At 41.8% G+C, this 25102-nt stretch overlaps 1 non-coding gene and 2 pseudogenes across 1 annotated transcript; all 3 read right to left on the bottom strand.

Annotated features, from left to right (window-relative positions):
* Window positions 1-378: 378 nt before the first annotated feature.
* Window positions 379-497, bottom strand: LOC148825411 (5S ribosomal RNA; annotated as a pseudogene).
* A 549-nt stretch (window positions 498-1046) lies between these two features.
* Window positions 1047-1167, bottom strand: LOC148825410 (5S ribosomal RNA; annotated as a pseudogene).
* A 22809-nt stretch (window positions 1168-23976) lies between these two features.
* trnar-ucu (transfer RNA arginine (anticodon UCU)) lies at window positions 23977-24069 on the bottom strand. The gene is made up of 2 exons: window positions 24033-24069; window positions 23977-24012 (listed from the first exon to the last, which is right to left on the bottom strand). It is a non-coding gene; the product is annotated as a tRNA-Arg (tRNA).
* Between the last annotated feature and the right edge of the window lie 1033 nt (window positions 24070-25102).

The following is a 25102-nucleotide window of genomic DNA, read 5'->3' as shown; positions in this document are numbered from 1 at the left end:
TATTTTAGTGGATAGGTCATAAAAGTGTTAAAATAATTGAATAAGACACATTTAGCAGCGATAAATTATAAGCACGAGCAAAAATTGATATTTATAACGCTTATAGATTTTAACAATATAACAGACTTTACTAAAATGTTTACTTTTAAATTAAATATTACATCAGAACATGTCCACACCCAGGCACCTGCCGTTAAAGGTTATGGGATGTAGAGATACAGTATATAAGGTTCATGATGAGAATATAAAACGCTCATACTAATACACAAGCACCTGTGTCTCACCAAAGCTGACAAATAAAAAGCCAAAAAGCCACACTGCACGTGTGAACAGGAGAATGAGCGAGCGAGCGAAGATAGGGTGCCTCCTGCAATTAAAGGCTTACAGCACCTGATATTCCCAGCCAGTCTCCCATCCAAGTACTAACCAGACCCATCCCTGTTTAGCTTCCGAGTTCAGACGAGATCAGGCGTGCTCAAGGGGGTGTGGCCGTAAGCGAGAGCACGGCTCGCTGGCACCCTTCTTATAGAGAGGACAGCTCCGTCACCTCTTTTACGACGCTGCTTTTTTTCCCTTGCGTTTTTCTCTTCTTCCCACGTTCTCTCTCTTCACTGCCTTCGTCCCCGCTCTATTTCACTTCAGCCTTTCACTCTTGCTTCCTTCCAATGAGGACGGTGCTGCGGGAGAAAGGGCGCTATAGAGGATCGCTGTGGAGAGCTGCTGCTGTGCTTTGACATCTGAGCTCTGTGGAAAACGATCTCAATACAATTCTGAAAAACGCGACTCCCCGAACGCCAGCCGAACAAGTCTCCACAGCCGAAGCGCTGTGTCTCTTTTCAGCTGGCGATAAACCTTTCCTCGATCCTTTGCGGACTTGTAAAACTGTTCATGATCAGAATAAAAAACGCTCACACTAATACACAAGCACCCGTGTCTCGCCAAAGCTGACAAATAGACGGAAAAGCCGCACTGCACGTGTGAACAGGGGAATGAGCGAGCGAGCGAGCGAGCGAGCGAGCGGGGATTGGGCGCCTCCTGCGCTTAAAAGCTTACAGCACACCTGGTATTCCCAGGCGGTCTCCCATCCAAGTACTAACCAGGCCCATCCCTGTTTAGCTTCCGAGATCAGACGAGATCAGGCGTGCTCAAGGGGGTGTGGCCGTAAGCAAGAGCAAGGCTCGCTGGCACCCTTCTTATAGAGAGGACAGCTCCGTCACCTCTTTTACGACGCTGCTTTTTTTCTCTTGCATTTTTCTCTTCTTCCCACATTCTCTCTCTTCACTGCCTTCGTCCCCGCTCTATTTCACTTCAGCCTTTCACTTGTAGCGGCAATGGTTGTTAATAAGACAGAATTAAGTGTTGCTGTGCTTTTTCTAATGAGGCCCCATCTCTCTGTTCATCTCTGTGGTGCAGCCATAGAGAAACTATTCATGCAGGCTGATTTAAAGATGTTTTCTTTTGATAAGGGACAGCTCCCAAATGGGGATGCACTTAGCTAAGCCTAGCTATCATGATCAATGGTCATCCATTGGCGCCTATCTGTCTAGGGTGTGCCAGATGGACATCTGGACTGCATTCCTAAGTGTCAGGAGTAAGTGACTCACATCTCACCTTGATCAACCAATCAGGGACTGGTAGGGCCGAGTAACCCACGTGGGACTCTGATGCCCATGGAACTTTCAGCCAATGAACGAGCTGAAGTTCCTCCAGGTAAAAACAGGCAACACAGAGGGCCTGAGAGACTATTTCCTGGACTTTTCTAAAGGGAATTCAAAGGAGAATTCCAGGGCAGGACGGCCCAGGAGCAAAAGGCTCCCAAGGGCAGGACATTCTCGCAGCGCGCCTCCTGACCATCCTAAGACTCAGCCCGGACAACCACGGAACGGCCAGTGTGTCCGAGTGCCAGAACTTTCCTTTGTTCTAAGAGTCTAGAGCGGAGGTTGCCAGAGAGTAACCACAGGATCCACCTGAGGTAAGCACCAGCAACAAGCCTTGTGAACAGGTCGGAACTGTGGACAGCTGAATCACTAGTCAGAACTAGTGCTTCATCAGGAATGAACCGGTCCTCTTCCTGACTTGCTGGGACCCACAGTCATCTTTTCTCCTGTGCACAAACTTTGCTAGTTAAAGCCAACACTAACTAGCCGGTCAGTGAGCATCTGCAGCACAGCACAGCCTGGCACGGAGCCAGAGAGCCCGCAGGAGATCTGAATCCCCAGAGATTGGATGAGTATTCAACTTCGATGCATTACAGCTTGAGAATTCAATTGTTATCCCAACCAGTTGATATCAATTTAATTCCTAAGAGTTATGTACTTGTTTTCAGTATCTAATGTAGAAGTTGTAACCAAGTTCACTTTATGAAATGATCTAAATGAATGATAAACTGAACGTATGTCCTCTTGATATATGTAACTCTTTGTAACTGATTGTATATATACCTTTTGTATTCTGATAACCCTCTCGATAAGATCTGTTAGGTTTATATGCATATTTTATGTATTAATAAATGTATCCTCGTGTACTAGTACCCGTGTGTGTGTGCGTTGTTTGAGTTATATCGCATGGTTGGATTCTAAGGCCATCAAAAGAATCATTTTGTGATTTACGGCTACAATTAATAAATGTCCCCGTAAATGCCCAAACCCTACAGAACTGGTGCCTTCAGAGAGCACACTACATTTATTGGCGTCCCTGGACGGGCTATGGTAAGACTGAAATGAGTCAACCAAGCGGAATAATTCAATATAAAACACCGCGGGTTTCATACTCGACAATACAGTGTGCTGAAAGCCGAAAGGAAAAAAGTTCCCCTTGCTCTTTAAGCAGTGCTTGATTGTTTTGTGATCTTTTGCGATCTACTGGGTTGATTGCATACTTGATCTTGTGGTTTTCTGTGGTAGAACTGTGATTTCGTACTTAAAAGTAATACTCTTTAAGTTTAACGATGGTTGCTAAAAGGTCTGAATTCAAGTCGCTATTAAGCACTCTCTCTAGCAGCGACAGGTCTGACCACGATCTCCGTCATATCTCCGTCAGCGGAGAAGCTAGGAGAATAAACCTCCATTCTCTGAGAGAGCTAGCGAAGGACATGGAGAGATTTGACCCTGCAGTGTCAGAGAATAATATCGAGAGTTATATTCATGACCTCAGGTATACCCTGCAGTACCTGCCAAACGCTACAGAACAGGAAAAAGTGTTTCTGGTCAGGAAAACTAGCAGCAGAGCTGTACATGAGTGGATGGCTAGGCAGATGAAGAAAGTCTGTGATGACTTTGAAGAGCTGTGTCAAGCACTTATCAGAATACAGTGCGTTTATTGACCCGACTGCCGCGATACCCGCCGCCCTTTACATTAAGCACGAGAGAGCAGAGTCCCCTCGCGAATATTACGAGAGACTTAGATGAACTTATTTTGCAGGGCGAAATGATGAGGGTTGCGAAGAGAACACACATTTCAAGGGTTTATTCATTGCGAATCTCCACCCGTCAGTCAGAAAGATGATCTTAATGCATACAGATGCACAGACCATGAAAATGACTGATATTAAGAGATTCGTGCAGAAAGCCTGGGAGTATGATGTCCAAAGTCGCTCTGAGCAAAAAGCTGTTAAAGCGACTGTGTTCGCCGTCAGAGCCAGCAGGGTTAATTCCCCCCTGCTCGAAGGAGCACAGGCTCCTGAGCTGGCTAAGCCCCGTTCCAAAGCAGGCACACAGGACCGCACACAGCGTCCTAAGTTCCATGAGAACACCGGGGAAGGGAAAGGGCTAGATAAAGCTGAACAAAAGGATTCAGTAGCCGCCCGCCTGGCCAGGCTTGAACAAGTTTTATTAGGACAGAGACAACCGCTCCCCAAGGCTGCCGGAAGCGTGAATGAGCTGATACTCTCCACTGGAGGAGGCGGAGACCCGCCCCCTCTCCCTCCCTCAGTCTATCTGATTGAATGGAAGGGTTCCTGCCTGGATGAGGTCAGCCACTCCCAAGCGAGTGCTGACTCCACCCCTGAAGTCACAGAGCAGGCAGTAAAACAGAGAGGAAAAGCAGGAAGCTTTTACCTCAAGGCTGCCATGGGAGATGTCTTACACAGTGAGACATTGATTGACACTGAGGTTGAAAGGTGTTTGATGTCATACAGCAAGCTCAAACGGGTAGAAAAAGAAAAGGGCATGCGACTCAGAGAGGAACCTTTGGTGGATCACCAGAAAGGCAAGGTGTGGAAACAGGTCAAGGCTCCTAAGCCTTCTGTACAGAAGGAAGGGGGGCCAAGAGGCAGACTGTGCTCACACAGTGCCCACCGAACACAGAAGCCTATGTGGAGATTCCTTCTGTTCCCTCTGGACAAGAAATAAAAATATTTTCTTGTTCCCCGGATATACAGGGAAGTCATGTCCCGGCTGAGGTCACAACAGCCTCCATGCCACAGGAGCGGTGCTCCAAGCAGCCGCCTGATCCACCAGGTAAAGCACACCCCTTTTACATCCCTAAAGAGGAGCAGATCTCCCCACCTGGCGATGAAAAGGAGCTTTCCCTGTGCACCCTGGCACCCAAGAGGGGTCAGGACCACCACCCTGCAGTGGTGGAAGGGATCCAGATGGCAGGAGAGCAGGTTGGTGATGTAGCCCTCACCCTTAGCCCTGAGAGGTCCTCTATTAGTGAGGATCTGCTTGAGCAGCTGTCACGGGGCCACCGCCAGGTGCCCCTGGTGCAACATTCACAGGTTAGAGAGGAGGTCCAGCTGGACGCTGAGACTACTGCGCTGTGGACACACCTGATCCCAGATGCCGATTCCCTCTGCTGTGACCCAGGGAACCTGCAGTCAGGTAACATTATTTCTCACAACTACCAGATAGTGAGTGAGACTGACCTGATTGTTCCTACCTCAACGGCAGGGTTTCCAACACACCCAGTCCCCCGGAAGGGACAGGGAATGAAAGCCGAGCCGGTTTTCTTACAGCCACCAGCTCAGTCTGTCAGTCTGAGTCTGACCAACAGTGGTTCAGCCAGACTGGAGCTGGATGGTCAAGCCACCCGCCTGTTAGTGCAGAACACGGAAAAGTGGGGTGTCAGAATCCCCGCCCGCACTGACATGGGCCTGGTGGGTGATAGTGAGTTCAAAGACAGTGAACTAGCTATCCCACTGCTGGGGCAGCTCCCTGAACCCCTAGCGAGGGAAGGGGGGAGCGAGCAGGTGCCCTACACCCACGCCCAGCGAACGATTGTAAACATGCCGATAGAGGGATTCCTCAATCAGGAAGTTTGCAGGGTAGACCTGAACAGTGAGACTTGGGTAACAATTCCAGATCACTCAGGTGCTCCAGATGATCACTCAGCCGAGGGTCAGGCATGCTCCACCGCTGCACCACCCCCTGCAGGGTTCCTGGAGCACAGGCATGAACAAATCGAAAAAGCAGATGCCCTGGAAATGGAGGAGGAGCATCAACAGCTGCGTCAGATCTCCCCAGATTTCCAGGATGTTGGTGCCCAAGATGCCACATGGCATACTGAGAAAGACACCATGTACATGCTGCGCCAGCTTAGAAAGGCGACAGTCACTCAGAAGGAGATGACTGAGATCAGCCACCCTAAAAGACTTTTAGGAGGACTGATCGCTGCTGCCACTGTTGTGCGTTTGCTATTTTTGGTAGGTTTGTTTGCTACTGGCACTCTCACCCTGACTGCTCCAAGAAGGCAGGTGTCAGAGATGCCAGAGGGTAGTGACAGACTGTATCAACAGCAGCAAAAGTTGGAAAGCTTAGGGAAAACCCTACAGGCAACTTCCTATGCAACAGGGTTAAACCTTATCCCCCAACCAGTGGACATGATTGCCGGTGTTATACAGTGGGTTTATGCTTGTGTGCAACAGGCCAGAATGTTGACACAAGCCCTGTTAAGGGAGTTCAGTGCCACTGTAGCCAGTCTAGCCATGGCACAATTCCCAACCCACTTGATTCCACTCTTCTCAGTAGAGGAGTATTTGACATTAACCACCCCATCGCTCATAGCTCACCCAGAAGGCAATCCAAGATTGAATTTGGTTCCAAATCTTGAGATGGGTATGGCTACCAAAGCTATCCATTGGCCGTGTCTAAATGATTCACCAATGAAGGGTGTAAAGCTACTAACGAGCAGAGGGAGGTTAATGAACCCCATGAAGAGCAGGTGGGAAGTAAATGGCTGGTCAGCACACCACACTTAACTGTCACTATGACTTGTGACAGGCATGATACAGCTACCACAATGCAGCTACCTAACCAACAGTCTCCTGCAAGTTCCCAAGGAGGCCATAGTACAGCATGGTAACTTAACACTGTACGGTCTGGAACCAGACAACATAAGACCAAACTGGAGGTCATGGATGCCTTCAGGTGCCACACTATTGAATTGGATAGAAATCCAAGAAACACTACGCCCTGAAGAGGTACAGGTAGTTAGTTTGCTTTAATGGAACAAACCTCCAACCCACCCTGGCAGGTGCCCAACACAGGTGTCGTGGTTTATCAGGGGGGCTGGGAACAGGAACTGTTGTTATTGTAACACTACTGCCGGGTAGGTGGGTCATGACTGACAGTGTACTCTGAATGCTGTACTCTTACATCAAGATGTACTCCGGGTAACATGAATGAGTCAAAGGTAGCATGTCAAAAGAAAGGAAGTTACTTCTTCCCAAATATCTGCCTACAGAGGTATCAGATATTGACAGTGAACTTCCTGATGTGTAATGCCTAGACTGAGATGATGTCTCCTACCATGTTTATACATACTCCAGATTTTATTCATCCTGTTTGTTCCCAATGCTGGTTCCGGTATGAATTCTCGAGGAGTAATGTGGACATTTAAGGTTAATGTTCTAATGACAAGGGACATCACTTAACTCTGTTTTGTTTTGAAGGCAACAACGCCTCAGGACCTCGTGACCTTCAAAAAGGGGGGATATGTAGCGGCAATGCTTATTAATAAGACAGAATTAAGTGTTGCTGTGCTTTCCCAAATGAGGCCCCATCTCTCTCTTCAAATCTGTGATGCAGCCACAGAGAAGCTATTCATGCAGGCTGATTTAAAGATGTTTTCTTTTGATAAGGGACAGCTCCCAAAGGGGGATGCACTTAGCTAAGCCTGGCTATCATGATCAATGGTCATCCATTGGCGCCTATCTGTCTAGGGAGTGCCAGATGGACATCTGGACTACATTCCTAAGTGTCAGGAGTAAGTGACTCATATCTCACCTTGATCAACCAATCAGGGACTGTTAGGGCCGAGTAACCCACGTGGGATTCTGATGCCCATGGAACTTTCAGCCAATGAATAAGCTGAAGTTCCTCCAGGTAAAAAAAGGCAACACAGAGCTCCAAGACTATTCTAAAGACTTTTCTAAGGAGAATTCTAAAGGAGAATTCCAGGGCAGGACAGCCCAGGAGCAGAAGGCTCCCAGGGGCAGGACATTCTCACAGCGCGCCTCCTGACCATCCTGAGCCTGGACAACCACGGAACAGCCAGTGTGTCCAAGTGCCAGAACTTTCCTCTGTTCTAAGAGTCGAGAGCGGAGGTTGACAGAGAGTAACCAAAGGATCCACCCGAGGTTAGCATCAGCAGCAAGCCTCGTGAACAGGTCGGAACTGTGGACAGCTGAATCACTATTCAGAACTAGCGCTTCATGACTTGCTGGGACCCACATTCATCTTTTCTCCTGTGCACAAACTCTGCTAGTTAAAGCCAACACTAACTAGTCGGTCAGTGAGCATCAGCAGTGCATCGTCGCAAGCCGCACAGCACAGCCTGGCACGGAACCAGAGAGCCCGCAGGAGATCTGAATCCCCAGAGATTGGATGAGTATTCAACTTCAATGCATTACTGCTCGAGAATTCAATTGTTATCCCAACCAGTTGATATCAATTTAATTCCTAAGAGTTATGTACTTGTTTTGAGTATCTAATGTAGAAGTTATAACAAAGTTCATTTACGAAACGGTCTAAATGAATGATATACTGAACGTATGTCCTCTTGATATATGTAACTCTTCGTAACTGACTGAATATATACATTTTGTATTCTGATAACCCTCTCGATAAGATCTGTTAGGTTTACATGCATATTCTATGTATTAATAAATGTATCCTCGTGTATTAGTACCTGTGTGTGTGCGTTGTTTGAGTTATATCGCATGGTTGGATTCTAAAGCCATCAAAAGAATCAATTTTGTAATTTATGGCTACAATTAATAATTGTCCCCGTAAATGCCCAAAACCTACCGAACTGGTGCCTCGTGAGAGCACACTACACTGTGAAGGGGAAGAAGTTTGTGACTTCCAGGTGTTTCCAGAAGGGAGAGGTGGTGTGTGATTACAATGTGTGTGATTACAATGGCAAGGTCATCACAAAGACAACTGCTGAAGCTCACAGATGACAGAGGGAGACATGAGATGTCTTTTCTTTTCAGATGAACCTGCACAAAAACTGTGCATTGATGCTCGTGAAAAACACTGAGCCTGCCTCCCGGATAAGGAGGCAAATCTAAGGATGGATAAATCAATCAAAGAGAAAAGACAATGTCAGGGCTGTAAGAAAGTCATTTATAATCAACGAACAGTCTGTCATAATTCTGTCTGTGACAAAAAGGGACATTGTTGAGGGGAGAAGAGCTCCTCTGTGATTACAGCATTTCCAGTAAATAATTTCAAGATGAAGGACAAGCTCTGGAGTGGTTGGTTCACTGACCATTTCAAAAAAAGAAACTAAGTAAGTATATTAAAGTGCATATTTTGAAGATATTCATTTTCTTGTACCTTGGAATTAATGTAAAAATTATATTCGTGTTAATGTCTTGAAAATAGCATTTCTCATTCTCATCAGCAAGGATATAAGGAAGGGTTATGGGACTGCTAAAAAGATACATGATTTTCAGAAGAGTATAGAAGGCAGATAACTATCCCACTCAATTGTTACTGCAAAGAAATGCCACAGTGTAAACAAAAAGGTGAACCATTCTTGAAATTTATTGACAGAATCTGAATAGCACAGCATTCCCAGACCAGGCACTGGAGTTTCCTGCAGCGTTAGATGGGTAGTCTCTTGGTAAGAGAGAGATCGACAGAGTACTGGACTTCATGAACGACACCTTTCCAATTCATCGAGAACAGAGCCCACAAGATCTAGAGTCTAGAGAACAATTTCTTACAATATTAGTGGTAGTTTCTGAATAGGTTAAGGACAACATAGTTGTAGAGCTATCTTGCAACTTCTTAAAAGTTGTAAAAGTGATTACCATATCGCCAGTGGTTTATATTTAAAACCTAAAGATTTTAAATTGTATCTTTCTTAAACAAAGGACATTTTTCACAGGAACAGCAGCCTAAATCAGTTGATGACTGTAAATATGACAAGCTTGTGATAAATTTTAAAGTGCAAAACAAAGTTGTATTGTTTTGGTTTTGTCTTCAACATCATATTAATAGGCATGTTATTTTTAGAGCAGCTGCCTGCCATTCACCACCAGCCAAGGTGCCACGAGGTACATGAAATGACCCAGAAGTACTTAATGATACAGAGAAGAGCATATGGGAGGAAAAAAAAGAAGACAAGAAATATCCATTAACACGTGCATCTAGAAGCCAGAAGACGGGTGATGATCAGCATTTCAAAAGCAGACACTGGAGGTTGAATTCAAGTTTTAACAGTGATTGTCTATGTTTGGCTTCAACACAAATCATATTAATATGCTCACGTTATTAATTTGTACAAAGTCCCCAATATTCATTACAGGCGACGTTCCCAGGAGTACACACGACCCAGCCAGAACGTGGCTAGCTGACGTGCAGTGGACCTCAGGGAAAGAACTCTTGCCCACACGGATGTCTCTGCTCTGAAAACCACTGGATAAAGGTATATGGCGGTCTGTTCTCAGCTGTTGATTTTGTGAAAAATATTGAATATGAAAGATTGAAGTGTCACTATTCAATGAAGTTCAGACATAAGTATTATGTTGAGAAGCTAGATCTGTTCTACTAATAGCTTTAGTACCTTAATATTGTACTGTTTGCTCTGGTTTTCAGACATCAGTCCAAGATCATTGGTGGGTTAATTGATTTCTGGTAAGATTGGCCCCACATGTGAGTGTGTGTTTACATTTCTATCTGGCATCCTCAAAAGATGGTTTTGTTTCCTTTTCTTGATTACTAGAGTTTATTTGGCATGATACATTTGTGATGAATGCTTTTTCTTTGTGAATAGTCTTATTTTAATCTACAAAATGTCAATGAGTTAGTACCTTAAAGAACAAGCAGTAAAAGAAATGACATTTCAGGTTTATTAGCTAAAGTTTTTATAAGTGAACTGAGATTCCTTTACAGTGCAGAGACCCATCTTTAATATGCTGTGTGTGCTCATAATGGACTTGAAATTTGTTTTTGTCACAATGTAAAGGTATAATAAATAGATAATATACTCTATTTATCAAGACTTGACTATTTTAATTCCATACTTCCATTGACTGCTTTGGAATGCATTCCTTACAATTTTCCTAAATAATCATTGTCTCACAGTGTAGACCTGGGTGACATAACAGGGGTCAGGGCTGTGTTGACTGGAGGTTTGTGTAGACTGGCCATTGTCTATGTGAGACTGTGGGATCACTAGGGGTTCCCCCCCTCCAACACCTGTAACATTGTCAAGTGGTATAATTACCTACAAAAGCTAAAGTTTACTCCATTAAGGGGTCACTATTTGTTACATTCTGGCGGAACAAGAGACAAGATAAACCTCTCACTGTCACTGATGGAGCAGTCCGGGACACTCTATGCTAGATTGGACTGTTGTCTTTGGAAGATGGGGTCACAGGTGATGAAATAGACCACAGTGGCAGTCCTGCCTAGCTGTTATATCACTGACAGACTCACCCACACATTGAGAAGAGAGCACTGGTTTCTGTGCAGAAAGCAGAACAACTCACTTTAACTGGTCAATTAGGTCTAATGAGTTTTATTGCCCTTGACATCTAACTTACTCCAGCCCCCCTTGTGGAAACAACCCCTAATTACTGTTCATGAGCTCCTGGCCACACTTGTTCCCAGTGGAACCAACCTGGAGCAGCAGAACAGAGGTTTTTGTTTCTTTAAGTTGTCTGCTGTTGTAAAACAAGTCATCCCTTAGGAATAAAAACTCTCCCTCTAGTCTGGTTGCTATCTCCTTTATTTGCCCCATATTCCCAGGGCAAAGCAGCTGAGTGATCAAAAGCTGAACTGCAAGGAGCTGAATTTCACACTGGGTTACAACAGACCCTGGTGGGAGAATGGGCAGGAGAGGGCCGGTTGTGCTCCTGAACTAGTCCCCTCCTCTCCTACTCTCGTATTTGCATCACAGTCTATAAACTCCAGCCCTATTGCTTTTCTTCCAGTTCATTTTTTTTAATACAGCTCGTGAATTATGTATACTCTTGTGAAGTATCAAGAAAGCACTCTTATCTTTATTCCCGACGGTCTAGCACAGTAACCACAACTCCAATAACTTTAACTAGAGGAAGAAATCCATCTTCTGCTCAAAAGGAAACATTGAAATCATAAATCTCCAACACTGGCTGGAGACTCTGTGTGTCCGTGCTCAGCGGTTATATAGGACAGGACTCAGCGCGCAGCAGGTGCGGCTCATTGCTCTACGCTCCCCGTGCGGAATGCGCGTCTCCTCCTTCCAGACTCGTAACATCGCTGCATACATCCCTCTTAAATCCCAGAAACACAGAAACTCCGGGGTGTTTCTGTGAGTCAGTACTGGGTTTCTCTGTTCGAGGTTACAAGCAGAAACAAAAAAAGCGCTGAAAGCAGGAAGTTATTTCTGCTCGTAGGCATAAACGTGTAAAAATAAATTTTCTGATTCCTAAAACCCTAATAAAATCCATCTAAGTCTCCCTTTCGTTCCCAATGCACATAACTGAATAAACCAGTCAAGTTCAGGTACTTTTCTGATGTACAGTATCTGAATAGTTGTGGCGCGGCTGTTGTAACAAAGATACTTACGAACTTTTTTTTCATACGAGCTCTTGCAGTTTTTAAAATGAATATTTTTTTGAATTCGCTAAATCACACGAAACACCAGCATCACTTATCGTAAGCATCTGACCAATTAGATTCCTGAATGTTAAACCCATTTAGTATTTATTTTTAACTTGTTTTATTTTTTTTTAAATTAAACACCTGTTAACTTAGTCCGGATCGCGGTCACCGAGGACCACTCCTGTCTCCCCAGATGACACTTATTATTTTTAAGATAAACGCGAGATAAACAACGTTTGTTTGAAACCGCTCCACAAATTTTCTCACGTGCACGTATTCTCAAATATCACCACAACAAAATCATAAAGTTTGTTTCCACAGACATGACACTATTATGCAATAAACCAATAAATTAATGAACTAGCAGAATCCCAATAAAAACACCCGATCACCTGGCCAGCCCAGCATGTCAATATCATACATTTTTACCAACAAAACCGCAAAAGCAAAAACCAGCATATATATATATATCCCATGTTTTTACCTTATTCTGGAGCATGATATATATCCAAAATAACCCAGACTAGTTTATCTCAAGAGCTAGAGACTAGTAAACGTTACTGATTACGTAATAAATGTTTGAAGAACGAGCGCCAGAAATAAGGCGATTTGATTGGTAAAAACCACTGTCATTCTTTGTATTTTCAGCCATTCAGAGCCCTTAGGGGGTGAGACTTCCTCTAGAAGCTTCAGGCTGCATTTTTAGCTGTCAATCATTGACTCAGAAGGGATAATCAATCAGTTTTTTTATCAGTTTCTTATCAGTGCTCCTTTTTTTCACACCAGAAGGCAACTCTGAGGTTTTTTTTCATTGCATAACAGCAGGTAAAGGCTCTCTAGCAGTGTCTTAAGGTTTTTATAGCAATTGCAATGGTTTTTATTCTTATTATTTTCTATATTTTATGATTTTTTATTATAGGCATGAAATTTCATTCCAGGTCCAGTCATCACAAAACATGATGTAGAATTTTTTCTAATTGATCAATTTGTCCCAATTTTTTATCCAAGCTAGTAGCCACCTAGAACAAGGTTTTCAAATCATTCCCAGGCCCTTGACATGCATATAGTTGAAAAATCTGACCTCTGAAGACCAAAAAAAAATGTTCGCCAGCTGTTTTTTTTGGTTTTTTTTCATATGTTTGTCTGCTGAGTGGACACATTAAGAAATATAAGAAATTTGACTATTCACACTCAAAGCCAAGGGGGTTAGCTTCAATTTAAGACCTGAACCAGGCTCCTGCTATGTTCTGCTGAAGAGATATAACAAATGTTTAAGGGGGAGGAAATTCCAGGCGGACATTGGCTAAATATGTCACTGGTAGTAAAAGGTTAAGTATTCTTGCCATTTTTAGCATATTGTAAGTGGATTTTTTGCAAACATTTTATTTTTTAAATCACATGAAACACAATCAACCCATTGTAACTTCACATTGATAATTCCTGAGCTTTATAACTGTGTATTATTTCTTTTTACCTTGTTTTAATATTTTTTTTATTATTTTTGCATTTTACAGAGCTTTTTAATATATTGTGAGCATTTTAGTGTCATTTTAAAATAGGACTATCAATGCTCCTGACTTTTAAACCTGTATTTATTCTGACATTATTCTCTCCACCTGCAGATGAAGGAGGTATTTGATTTTAAATTTGTTGATTTGGGGGGAAAATATACATTCATTTCCTTGTATGTATCACCAGTGGGAAACTTGGCATTTTTGGATGAATTGCAATCTTTACTGCAAGGCCTTCAGACTGATATAGAAATGACTGGAGATTTAAATGACACATTTGATAAATCAGACAGGAACAGCATAACATCTAAAATGGCAGAACCCTCTAAAGTACTGAAAAAATTCCGGCACATTCATAATAAATAAAATGTATTTAATTTAAAGCATAAAATTTGCTTTAAAAAGAAAACCACAATTTGTACGTTATCATATTTCAATTTCGACGTTCAGATGAAGAATTTGAGGATTTGAATATCAATGGAGAGTACATTGATTTTGGGACAATGTTTGCATCTGAATAATCCTTCCTCCTGGAAAGAAGAAAAAAAAGTTTTGAGTCTCAGTCTTCAGGATCCCCCCCAAAAAACGTGCAAATTTGTTTCCGATGTATTTTGGATAAAGATATAACTCTCATAGAAGATACATTTTATCAGTTGAATGCAGTCGATACTTTCGACTTTTTATATGATGATAGGACCTACATTTAGGGCTCAGTACTGATAACACTGCTGCTATTGATGGAGTAGAAATAAGTGATGTACTGGCAGTTTTTTTTTCTGAGGCAAGAAGTCCTAGAACACCTCCTATAAAAATGTTAAGATTCAGAGCAAGAAATATTTTTCCACCTCACCTAATGCTATTGCATTAACGAGGCTGAAGTTGGCTTCTTATTCGCCAGCTGCTGCTTTGCGTTTTTCGTTCCATCTTAAATGCTGGTGCTGTGATTTTATGTCGTCTTTCGCCTGTAGATGGCTCTCTACAGTCATTTTTAAAAATACTTATCCGGATGTATTACTGTACATTTCCTCAGTAAAGGGGAATATGTAAGTAGAGACTGTCCAAATTGCATTTTTGTATGAAACACATTTCAGAAACACAACTCACAATAAAACAAACTGGCATGTTATACCACGAGTAAATAAGGCAAAACGTAAATTCACTGGCACTTTCTGCATATTTTCCACGACTTTGCCTTCTGATCATAAAAAGTCTCAAACTCTTGCATTTTACAAGAAATTTTAATATAGCAGTTTTAAATGGGACATTTTGAACATGGCATATGAGACTATATGGTTAACTGAGGATGAGCAGAGGGTGATCGAACCTACCTCCTGGTTATAAAAATGTCTAAAAATTCTGACACAGATGTGTGAGAGACAATGGAAAAGACTATCAAAATCCTGAACTTCAGGACATTGTACTGTACCGTTTTTTAAATACGACCCTCTGAACATGGCATGAGAGAATACATTGTCAAATGGTAAATGCAATGTTTGCTATATTGCTAGGGCCCTCCCTCCTGATTTTAAAATCATCTCATATTTCTGACATCAAGGTGTGAGACACAATATAACAGACTGTCAAAATCCTGAACTTCAGGACATTTTATGATACCATTTTAAAAATATGACCCTCTGAGCATGGCATGTGAGAAAATGGCATGTGAGAATGCATTGGGAAAAGGTGAATGCAATTTCTGCTGAATTGCTATGGCCCTCCCTCCTGATTACAAACTCGTCTCACAATTCTGACACTGAGGCGTGAGACACAATGTAACAGACACTATTAAATTGTGAAGTACAAGAGATTATACTGTTACGTTTTTTTTTAATATTGACCCTCTGGCATGTGAGGACTTGTAGTCAACAAAATAGCACACATTCTGCCAATTTGCTTTGTCCCTCCTTCCTCGTTACCAAAACATCTTAGTATACCGACACTAAGGTAAATGTCTCTAAATCCAGAAGTTAAGTTGTCAAAGTATATCGGAGTCAAACGATACTGATCAGGTTCTGCTGATGCTTAGCCCGCAGCCTTCACCATAAGGTCCAATTCCTCAAGCCTGCTGACCTTATATGTCCATCCCTTCTAGTCAATATTCGTATTTTCACAGGGTACCCTTCAGAAATTGCAGTATAGAATGAAAAAAACTCCAACAGATATCGGCCACTGTTGGCGATTTTCCTTTAAGATAGATAGATAATACTTTATTAATCCCGTAGGGAAATTGACAAATGATTCTCCAGAAATTTTACGGAGTGTATCACTTTCACTGAGACCGAGAAGTGTTAAGCTGTACATGAGTCTTTGTGGCTCGGTTGTTAACCAAAAGGGTGGTGGTTTGAGACCTCCCAGGGACGCTATGAGCCTTTTAATGAACACACCCTCTTCACTTCATTTCTCCATGGCCGGTCTTGTACCACAATCAAATTCAGAGCCCGTAGGGGGCAGTAATCCCGCATATATAGCTCACTGTGCATATAATGAAGAAGCGGAGGTTAGTTTCTCATCTGCATGTTGCAGAGCCTTAGGCAACTCGTACTATTAGCTGAGGTTTGATCCCTGCACGGGCTATTAGTTGAAAGGCCATTGTAAATGACGTGTAAGAGATTTATCCAGCTGGCTTTTATGTTTCATACTAAATTGCTATCTTGAAACCAAAATAATTAGAAATATGGAACACAACTGTTGTTTCCCGTGAAGGAAAGCTGTTTTACACTGACGTCACTCCTTTTTATTTAATTCAGATTTTAAAAACAACTCCACCCTATCAAAGGAAAATGTTACACAAAAGTCGGAAAGCACACTCTGAATCCTTCTGTATATTTGATTTCCGCAATCCGTTCAAGGCTGCCTATGTTAATCGTAAGTGTATAGATGAAACATTTAATATATTGTTCAGTTTAAATCAAAATGCTTTACTACTCCAAGAGAGAAGTATAGTATGGAGGATGCGACAAATGTGTGATTTCTTGGAAGAAAACTACTTTTCTTTGCGTTCGAAATTAATCGATAAATAATAATAATAATAAAAAAATAAATGTCTCCCTGTCGGTAATCAAACCCCGGTTTCCTGTGTGACAGGCAGGGACACAAACAACTTTACTAACTAGGAGCGCTTGCTAGCTATTAGGAGGCATTTACTCTTAAGTATGTTACTGTTTTGGGTTTCGACTTTAATTTTACAAAAGTAAAGGCACACGGCACATGTGTGGCACATCACGTCCGAGTTTAGTGACAAGTACCTCAGAGATTGTAAGCTGGGAGAACAGGGGGGAGAGTGGTGGTCCTGCACCAAGACCGCCTGGCACCCTACCAGGTCTGGGAGGAGCAGCCGGTGCCGGAGCCGGCCGACAATGGGGCGTCCGCGGGCCGCCAGCCTCCACCACGCCGCAGTGGCTGCTCACGCAGAGTTCCGCAGCCTTAAGCAGAGTATGAGTACAGCCTAAGGGGGGTGTTCGACGCCAGACACTTCAGGTGGGGGCAGTGTAACGCCCTCGCTCTGTGGTGAGGAGGCCGCGCACCTTGGTGCTCATAGTACCGTGGAGCAGGCTGGGAGCTGTAGCCGGGAAGAATCTGAGGGTCAGCACGATGACCAGTGGCTGACCCTGCATATGTAAATAGTGTTATAGTAGTTTTAGTGTCCTGTATAGCTTTATAAGTGTATAGCCTGTAGTTAACGGGTTACCACCCTATCCATGTGTACGTGTTCTGTCGGTCTCCTCATGTGTGTGTATTTCCTCTGTTTGGTTTTTGTGTGGTTTTGATAGGAGAATAAAGCAGTTGCTTGGTTTACTATCACGTTTCCACTTGTCTTTTGTCCTGAGGGAACCTGAAAATGCTACATTATCAAATTATTAAAATAATAATTATTAGAATATCAGATTATGTTTGTGCAACATTTCGTGCACAGTATGCCGTATTTAACAATAAAACAACAGTCACAACGAGGGCTTTACACGCAGTCTGGAGTATTTTCCCCTTTTATATTTTGGCTGCTTTATATCAAACCTGTTAAACTCCTAAAAGTGCACAGTAGCTTGTACTTAATAAAAATATACAATTTTTTGTATAAACCGCTGGTATAAACAGATGTGTGCCGTGTTTGCCTTTGTAAGCATTTGTTTTAAAAAATAAGTTCACAATATGTTAAAAACACAAAAAGCACAAACTTAATAATACAACGATACAAAATCAATACCAAATCATAAAACCAATTAAGTGCCTATCCTTTGAAAACCTTTATATCTACAATAAAAACGTGACATTTGTATCTGGTTTTGAATAACAAAGCAGACAGAGTAGTCCCTGGATTCAAAGATCAGATCTTGGCCAAAACAAGACAATCAGACGGGAGCTGAATTTGGAACAAGAGCCTCTGCTTCGTCATTTATTGAGCTTTTGATCAACGTCTGAGTGAAAAAGATTGGCTATTTTAACTCTTTGATTAAAGTACACAAAAGCACCTTTTTTCAAGCCAGAATCAAACCAGCAACCTAAGGATTCTTCACTTTTTCCACTACAGTCTTCTTGTCCACCAACTGAGCTATCGAAGGGATGTCAGGCACTTCTCTCTGGCACATACTGCCAAATGTAGTGAAATGTTCCAGGTGATTTAAATCCCAGTTCGACATCAGGTTTCCAACTCATTTCCTTAGTCTTGTTTACCTTGAGTTTAAGCCGCGAACCAGGACTCTACTGTATAAACTTCCGGGGATATTAAAAAAGGTTTGATGGGGCATCAATCATTCCAGGCGGAAATTGACTCCTTTTCTTTCTCGAGGGATCATATTAAACATTTCATTTGGATCGAGAAGAGGATCACCATGAGACACATAACAAACAGTTTCATTCTGTCTTTTTTAGAATCTGTATCACAGCTAATGCATATAAAGGCACAAGTAATAGGTTTATGCCATGCTGAATAGAGAAGAGAGAAAACACAACGTTTCTGAAGAAGGCTTCACAGCTGAAACATTATCTTTTCACTCTTCTCTTTTCAGCATGGAATAAACCTATTACTTGTTCCTTTGCAAACTACGCATGCTGACGCAACTACACACCTGAACTAATGCATGTAAAGCCTTTGGTATGCAATAGTGAGAGTTCAGTTATCCCGGGGAGTGAAGAGAACTGAAAGTGAGTAAATTCATATTTAAATAGAGTGTAAATCTTCAAAGTGTTCTGTCACTGCAAAATTGTTACAGTAGTCTAACAAAAGGGGAGACTGTACCCACATGGACCTTTGTCCATTGGATAATAAATCTAATGTCTAGACCACTCAGCCATCCTAGTCTATGGTGAAGTCCTTTTACACAGGTTCATTTCTGAACAGATTGTCAACATATGATGATTAGCCATATGTTGATAACAATATTGTATATAATGTATAATTTGAACTACATATTTTTTAGGTGTGAATGATTGTATATTTTCAGAATTAATTTCTAAACAAAACCATTGGCTTGATTTACTAGTTTCTACACCTATAACATCTATCTTTGATGTATAATAGACCTTTAACCATATATGTATAATAGTCCTCTACAGTTATCCGTATAATAGAGCTCCAACCATATATGTAGAATGAACATATAATCATAGATCTAATTGACGTATAACGATATACGTATATTAGAATTTCATTCTAGACGAATTACGGACCACATTTATACGTCTTATATATGAGTTTAATAGACGTATATTCTACATCTTTTGCCCACTGGGATGTCCCGATTTTAATTGAACAAAGCTAGATACACATTTTCTAATGCAGCCTTAATTACAAGACAGTTTATTTCTCGAAAGCGTGCTATGTAAAAAAAGAGAAAAACGAAAATATATGAATGACAATCCTTCAAAGCTGAAGATTTTACTTTTGAAAAATTGACATTTTATGTATGCAGTTGCATTCACTGGTTTTAGAACTTTGCTGTGCTTCCTGCATCATTTTCAGAGTTATAAACTGGGTGTAGAGGTAGCGATCACTGTAGAGCAGTTGATAGGCTGGAGTTGTTCAGACTACTCTTGTTATTTCTCAAATGCTTCCATTGTTTTTCTTTCACGCTAGGACGCGAGTCTGTACATGTGTTTGGTTTTCGTTTCACTGATTCTCATTGAAGATTTGGGAATTAACAATGAAAGAATCAGTTGCCTCGGAAAGCAGAAGCTTTGGTTCTCAACGATATAGAAGACGCCCATGTAGAGCAGCGTGTGATGATTCGTACCACAAAAGACCAAGTGCTCAAAGTGACGTCTGCGTTTACCGTTTAGACTTTTCATCTCGGGCGCACTTTTAGAAAGCAAAGATAGTTGTGTTGAATCAATGTCCAACAGCTGTCAGCAGAGTGTCTCTGTGGAAGCATGCTGGGCCCATCACCCAGAGGTTGATGGATCGAAACCATCCTCTGCTATGTACATTTTATGCACGATTGACAAGCACACCATCAGTTTAATGAAGTGCATTAAAACCGATTTTTTCTCTCATGTGTATGCAAGCTTCACACTTACGGTACTCTTTCATCTTTACCAATCGCAGATGCCTAAATGTATCTTTGGTTGTTCTGTGATCCTTGATAGTTTCCTCAAATCCTTCAAATGAACATCCATATCAAAGCAATTATGTATATATATATTACAATTAAGGTACATATTAAAAATATCAATGCACATTTATATAATGCTTATTTAATAATGATTGTCAAGAATTGTCAAGTTCTCCAACAAATCTGTGTTCTAATTTTAAAATATTTTTGCTAAGGATACAACAGGTGTATAAATGAATTCTCCCAACAGCCAGTTAAAGAAAAATTCCACACGTGAAGATGGTTTTCTTGGACATTGACTTTGGTACTTAATTGTTTACTTGTTGTAGTTCCACACGAGTAAAACACAAACATTTCCTGCAACATTCAAGAGGGTTTGCAAAGAAATCCCTTCAATTTTTATCAGAGATTATGTTTACATCATCACAATCTGAAGCACGTCCCTGAGTGCATTTGACCCAGCAGCCCTTTGTTTAACATCTGCACAGGGACACATTCCTGTTGCTTTTCACAACTCACGTGTTTGTAGTTAAAGAAAATAAAATACTGTCGTTTTCCTGCCAGCTGGCAGTACTTCTTCTGCACTGACCAAGAGTAACCAAGAACTTCATTTCATCTTTCGCAGGCTGTAATCTACAGAAAAGGAAGTGAATACTTGTATTAAGCCAAATCAAGCCAACGGAGATGCACTGCTGTTGTTTTTCTCCACTTTTTGTTAAAAGGAGAAAAAATCACTGGCATTTTTTTGCAGCTGTCCATCTCTCTCTCCTCTTCTCTCACTCTGGCAGTCTGTGCAGAGTATCTGAAGGGGATGTAACACCACTTGGAAAAGAAGAAAAATTCTCAGGAAAATTCTCAGGCAGAATAAAAAATCATTATTCTCTTCTCAGTCAGATTCACGGCTCAGACTCACACTCAGACAGGATCTCAACTCCGTACTGCTCTCTATCCTCACAATCCAGAACCAGAAGATATTCAGACAATCAGTGCTGCTACATGAACAATATCAGACAGAACAGCCTGGACTCATGTCACATTTCCCCCTTTTATCCTTCCTCCCAGCCCTCTTAGAGACATAGAAGAGCTCCTGGTTCTCCTCTTTGTGAACTGGGCTCAGGGGTCACTGATCTGGCAGTTGTGGGCTCTGTTCCAGGTCGAAAGCAAGAAGGTTCTATTAACGCTTTCCAGGACTTCCAGCCCTTCAGTATTACTTTCTTTACTGTATGTCAGCCTCCCAAAATGTTTATAAATGTTTTATAACACACATGAGTGTGGAATTATCTTATTATTTATATATAGTATTTATGTAATAAACACCAGTAGTGACACTATGATCAGTATATTGATTATTTGTAGCCGATGCTCCGATGGTCGTGTCTACAATAGTGACCATTTGACCAGTCTGTAGCTCTGAGCAGTGGGACTCAGATCACACAGAAGACCTTTCTGTGTGTGATTCCATACCAGCCCTGGGATTCACCTACTCTCACAAATGTCTCACAGACTGTCTTATAAATTTACAATTAGATGAAGTCATGTAACAGTTTTACAGATAATTTAAATAATCAGACAGCAGATTTGGCAGTGGATACATCTCCACATGGGGGAAAGAAACTGAAATATATGTGCTCACTGTAAAGTAGGAAGAGGTGGTCAGACAAGCAAAACAACTTTGCAGATAATGTGAAGTGACATTGTTTTGTGTCAATCAGCTCACGGATTTCGCTTCATGTGCCTTAAGCTGTGCAATTTGTATGGTTGTTGAATGAGATTGGTTTCTTCACAAGCCCAGTCAATTGCCAGTGGAGAGCTTGCCGACGCACACCTTCATGAAGACTCTCTTTAAGATTTCATTGTCAAGTCGCCTCCTTTGCATACAATAGTAGCACCGACACTAAGAGAAAGGATGAGAAATGGCGTTTATCAAGCGATTGCAGTGTTTGTTTGACTGAGGATCCTTGTGTGCTGAACTGGCCTCTGGAGAAGTGTAGTGCAGTAAAACAGAAGGGTTGTGTCACTCAAGATTGTTACAGAACAGAACAATACAATTACAATACTTTTATGAGAGTAAATATTACTGGTGCATCACAGTTCTTATAATGGTGAAAACAGGAGCACCTTCTCTACATTTTTGACTGAAGTATTTAAACGGAAAGAAATACTATCACTATGCAATTCATAAATGCAATTGAGCTCCTCTAAATGTTCTAATCTGATGAAACAATGTATAGAATAAGGTGACAAGGTGAATTCATTCAAATGCACAAGATTAATTTTCAGCAACAAAAAAAGTGCTCGGAAATATTTTACAAGAATGAAACCTTACATTCACCCTCTACATTAGCAGAGAACAGTAGGACAGAAGGTTAGTGTCACTGGACACTGCGTCAGAAAGGCCGATCTCTTCTCCCTCATTATGCAGGCTTGCCCACTCATGATGAACTGTCCTCCAGCGATACTCAGCTGCCATCATCGACTCAGACATGACGTTCATGTACATATTATACCTTAATATGGCACTGCATTACAATAATTTGATCATAACAACTGGTGAAAAAATAATAATCAAATATTTCTTTCCTTCTTTTAGTAGATAAAGACTTTGTCCAAAAAAGAAGCATTTATACCTTTCCTCTCCTACCAGCCCTTACAAGTCACCCAGTTTTTAATTTAGAGCTGGATTAAAGCTCTAGTCTCTTTGGGGGTGTGAGTTGGAATCCCACTGCTGCCAAATATCTCCAACTATCTCAGTGTTAAGAAGCAAAAAACACACATTTGCTGCAGAAGTAACAGGAGAATTTGTGCCATTCAGCCTTATAGCGTGATGTCATTTTCTCATGCTCATTTTTAGATGCTTGTGATCGAATCTATGATTCTTATGAGTGTGCCCTCCATAAAGGTAGCACAGATATTACGTGCCAAGTTTTCAGAGAATCGCATTAAATACAGGTCAGAAGAAGGCGACAAAGTGTCCACTAGGCAGTTCAGCGATTTCAACGGTGTTCTCTGTTGTTTAGGTCCAGAATGACACCCGTTACAACCAGGAAACACACAGTGTCAGGCATCAAAAAGACTTCCCAAAACCCTGATCCTCTCCTTGATCCGGTGATGGCATCCAGACATTTCCTGCAACAAAGCCAGGATACGGTCTTCAACAACATGAGTGAAAGGCTAATTCCCAACCTTTGCAATCCTTTGCAAAGAAGGACCGCATGTGCTCAGTGTTAAATGCACTGTTCATTATTATTATTAATAATAATTTTTACATTATATAGTGCCTTTAAAGGTGGCTTTTCAAAGTGCTTTACAGAATGAAACCAATAAAGTTAAAAAAATACACAAGATAAGCAGGATGAGAATACACAGTTAGAGGAGACAATAGATGGTGGTATTAAATACAGTAGGAACAGAGGGGTAAAGAATAGTTCATTAAAGGCTCTTCTAAAGAAGATGGTTTTGAGTCTGGATTTGAAGGAGTTTAGAGAAGGTGACTCTCTGATATCCTTGGGGATAAAGATCCAGAGCTTTGGGGCAAAACAGGAGAAGGCCCTGTCACCCATAGAGTGTAGATGGACTGGGGGACAGATAGGAGACCAGAATTAGAAGAGCAAAGGTTGTGAGGTGGGGAGTAGGGCGATAACCCAGACAGGTACTGAGTTGCCAACCCATGGAAAGCCTTATAGGTGAGCATGAGGATTTTGAAGTTGACAGGAAGCCAGTGCAAGGACTCCAGGACAGGAGTAATGTGATTACAGTCCAGTGCTAATTTTTTTCTTGTGGCTGCTGGTTCATTTTCAACTGTGGACTCCTAAGAAGTCCTTTATTTGACTGGATCAACACTAATCCCTAGAGGATTTTGAAAGGTTGAATCAAAATGATACATGACTCTGGTGGGACTCGAACCCACAACCTTTGAATGACTTCATTCTATCAAAGCCTAGAAGTCCAATGCGCTCTCCATTGCGCCACAGAGCCAACTGATATGTACCCAATAAAACAGCTACAGAAAGCTGTAACTCATGCTTCTCCCGTTGTCTTTAAATTAAGCTCCATAATATTGACAATGAGTGGCCTGTTGTCTACGAATAGATACCGCTGGGATTCGCACCCAGGGTCTCCTGGTTTTTAGTGAGGCGTCTTAACCAGCTAAGCCACGGTGCCAAACCTGCTAAATGTTATCCACAACTTCAAACACCTGTGAGAAATGGGCAACTGCAGTGTTACGCCTGCTGGCTCAACAGATAATCCTTTTCGAAGTTTAAGGAGAGGATTTCTTTGTCAATTCAATTAAACATTTTTGAAATGCTGAACGATTGATGTGTTTCACGCGCAGAAATATTTTATCGTTACGTACTTTTTCTGTGCAGTTAGTTCTCCTTCAACTCCGCCCAACAACAGAGGTCATTTTTAATACAGGAGTAAAGGCACATTGCACATCTGCAAAACATCACGTACAGGTTTAGGGAGAGCGACATCAGTGATTGGAAGGTTGGAAGTTTCGGGTCACTTTTTTTATTATAGATTCAAGCAGCCCTGAATACCTTTTCGAGAAACATTTCAGAATCCCAGTCACGTCCAGTATGATTGCTACACAGGTCTACAGTATACAATCAGAATACTGTTTGTGCGTTATATAAAACACACCGCCCAAAGCATTTCTAAAACAGGAATTACATGTTTCTGAATGCGCCCTCCTTTATAAATAAAATAAAAGGTCTGAAGCCTGCTCCAAAGAAGCACTATATTCAGAGCTGACAAAGATGTGATAAGAAACATCTCGGAAAACGAAGATGCAGTCATTTCCACGCGTCGCACAACAAGAGCTGAACCCACCCGACGTTCTCCAAAAGAGTAAGGTGTTGGGAGTGTGGCTGGGTGGTCTAAGTGCTGGGTTTGTGCTCCATTTTCTTCGCTGTGTTAGGTTTGAATCTTGCCGCTGCTAAGTGTTGGTGGGTTAAGACCTTCCTTCTATTGCGACTTTAATGGGTAAAAGCTTTGCTTGACAGTC

The sequence above is a fragment of the Atractosteus spatula genome, chromosome 10 (genome assembly GCF_055471065.1).
Source record: "Atractosteus spatula isolate fAtrSpa1 chromosome 10, fAtrSpa1.hap1, whole genome shotgun sequence".
Lineage (NCBI taxonomy): Eukaryota > Metazoa > Chordata > Actinopteri > Semionotiformes > Lepisosteidae > Atractosteus > Atractosteus spatula.
Note: the sequence above shows the minus strand (reverse complement) of the source record. Positions and strands in the feature narration are given on the sequence as shown.